The 2,586-nt window shown below is 44.4% G+C and overlaps 1 pseudogene; it reads left to right on the top strand.

Moving 5' to 3' along the window:
- Positions 1–339: 339 nt before the first annotated feature.
- Positions 340–2,586, top strand: part of LOC129667653 (B-cell receptor-associated protein 31-like) — a 7,600-nt pseudogene continuing 5,353 nt past the window's right edge.

The raw sequence follows: 2,586 nt of genomic DNA, 5'->3' as shown, positions 1-2,586 counted from the left end.
GAGAACCAATGAAAGAGCAAAATGCAGATAGCACTAAAGTCCAATTTGATGGACCAATGAGTTTTATTTGGACTATTCACGGGGATATGAGTGAGGGGTTACTTGCAGGAGCAGAAATATTCATGGAGAATATGTAGCACATGGAAAATACAGAAGACGACTAAAAAAAGAAGAAATCCTAAAAACTTAGAATTTGAAAGCACAGAATAAGATTATAGATATGGATTTAAATGTATTGGGAATTGGAACTAATGTAAGTGGATTAAAGTCGTTGGTATGAAAACAAAAATTGACAGCGTAAACTTAAATATATATGTGTGAACTTATTAGATACGAACGATGCACCGTTTACCAGCGTGCATCACCAAAGCCCACCCCAGCATGGGTGACAGCTCACAGAAGCTCGGAAGCTGGAGCACGCATCCCAGCAGGTTGGAGGTGACTCTTTTAGGCAGCTCAGGAGGTCTGGGCCTCTTCCGGTGAGCTTGACTAACCTCTGTTTCTTCTGGGCAGCTCAGCTTGTCTGACAGTCTCTGAGCAACACTCACAGCTTGTAGATGATTGGGGAAGAAGGGGTGTTGGTGTATCTGCTCATTTTTCTGGGACTTCCTGAAGCCTTTGAGTTGTTTGCTTCCTAAGCTGAAGAAGCTTCCCCATAAGAGGGAAAGCCTCCCCTCTCCCTGTTATCTCACCTCATTTCTAAGGTCCTAGGTCTGAATAGGGTCCCTCCAAGGGCAGATCCTGGTGCAGCCAGTGAGTTGCTATGCTATCAACTGGAAGGGAAGGAGACAGTCAGGTCTTCAGAGAACCACCACCACTGTAGATGTGTGTGTGACACAGGGACCCTGACTCAAATGAGCCCACAGCAGACAAGGGCTCACTGCTGCATTTAATAGGGACAATGGTTGGTTGGTTCTAAGGTTGGCTTAATCAGGGGCTTAGTGACATCATGGAAGTCCTGGATCCTGCCCATTTTTACCTCTCTGTCACCTTCTGTGTGGCTTCTCCTGGCTGTGACAATTAGATTTCCTACACCAGGAAAAAAAAAAAAAAAAAAAAAAAAAAAGGAATGGTTTCTTCACGCCTGTCTAGACTGAACAGCATGAGAATTCCTCCCAATGTCATGCCCCACTCACTGGCTCAAAATGAATGGAGCTCTCCCCTAACACTTGACCTGATGATGACCTTTCTGGAACACAGAGTCTCTGAGACAATTCTTTATAAAGAAGGAAGGAAGGAACGAAGGAAGGAACGAAGAAAAACGGAAGAGAGTTTGAAGTCACCCAGCACTGTGTTTCACGTCAGCTCATCCTGGTTCATAGGCTGCACCGTATAGTCCCTGAGCTCCAAGAGACCATCTTGCCAGCCACCAGTATCTAACCCCACCAGCTGCCCCATTTCATGTCTCCAGTAGCCTTTTATTGAAAACTTGAGAGAATCCCTTTTCTGTCTTGTCTGTGGATAAGGCTGGGAGATCAGAACTCCATCTGTTCATTAATTCTTTTGCTGTTCTTAAATCTTATGGAGGGGGGTTAAAAATAACTTTTTAAAATGTGCACATGCTTGAGTTTTTATGCATTATATGTGCGGAAAGCGTCCGAAGCCAAACAAGGGGTTAGCATCCCAAGGAACTGGAGTTACAGGAGGCTGTGAACCACCATGTGGACGCTGGGAACCAAACCTGGGCCCTCTGCAAGGGCTATAAATGCTCTTAACTGCTAAGCCATCTCTCCAGCCTCCCCCCTTTTAATAAAATCTCATATAGCCCAAGCTGGGCTTGAACTCTGTACGTAGCCAGCACCATCCTAAGAAGCCCGGATTTTCCTGCCTTTATGTCTCAAGTGCTGGCATGATGGGCCCCTGCCACCATGCCCAGATTAATAGGTATTTTCTAAATATCTACTCTACATCAACCTGGAAGGGTGCTGAGGATATGAAGATGTTACAGCACAGCTTCTGCCCTCAAGGAGTTCGTTCAGGAAACTAGCAGACAGGAAGCTGGCCTAGTGCTGAGTCACTACTCCCAAGCACAGCTACAAGTAGACAGAGGAAGGGCCCTGGACTCGGTTCAGGGCCACTGTGGGGGTAAGGCATGCACAAAGTAGACTGGAGACCAGAGCACATTTCTGATGTTTCCAAATTACTGACTTAAAAAAAAATAAATTATGAGCCATGTGTGGTAGCCTACACCTTTAATCCCAGCACTCAGGAGTCAAAGGCAGGCAGATCAGCCTGGTCTACAAATTGAGTTCCAGGACAGCCAAGGCTACACAGAGAAACCCTGTCGTGAAAAACCAATTTGAAAAAAAATAATAGTCAATTTATAATTAAGGGTTTATGTGAAGCATTTCCACAATAAAAAGAGAGCATTGGGTGGGGGTTGTACTCTCCAGATTTTGAAAACGTTTCTTGATAGTCACTTCACTCACTTTATAAGAAGCATCTCTTAAGAGCAGGTGTTAAAACATGATGCTAAATATTCTACTTTCTTGGAATATTTCATTTGAACCCCTTCCTTCCTCCCTCCCTCCCCTCTCTTTCTTTCTTTCTTTCTTTCTTTCTTTCTTTCTTTCTTTCTTTCTTTCT

The sequence above is a fragment of the Psammomys obesus genome, unplaced genomic scaffold (assembly GCF_907164565.1).
Source record: "Psammomys obesus unplaced genomic scaffold, mPsaObe1.curated_primary_1811, whole genome shotgun sequence".
NCBI classification, from domain to species: domain Eukaryota; kingdom Metazoa; phylum Chordata; class Mammalia; order Rodentia; family Muridae; genus Psammomys; species Psammomys obesus.
The sequence above is the reverse complement of the archived record's forward strand: the minus strand, read 5'-3'. Positions and strand labels throughout refer to the sequence as shown.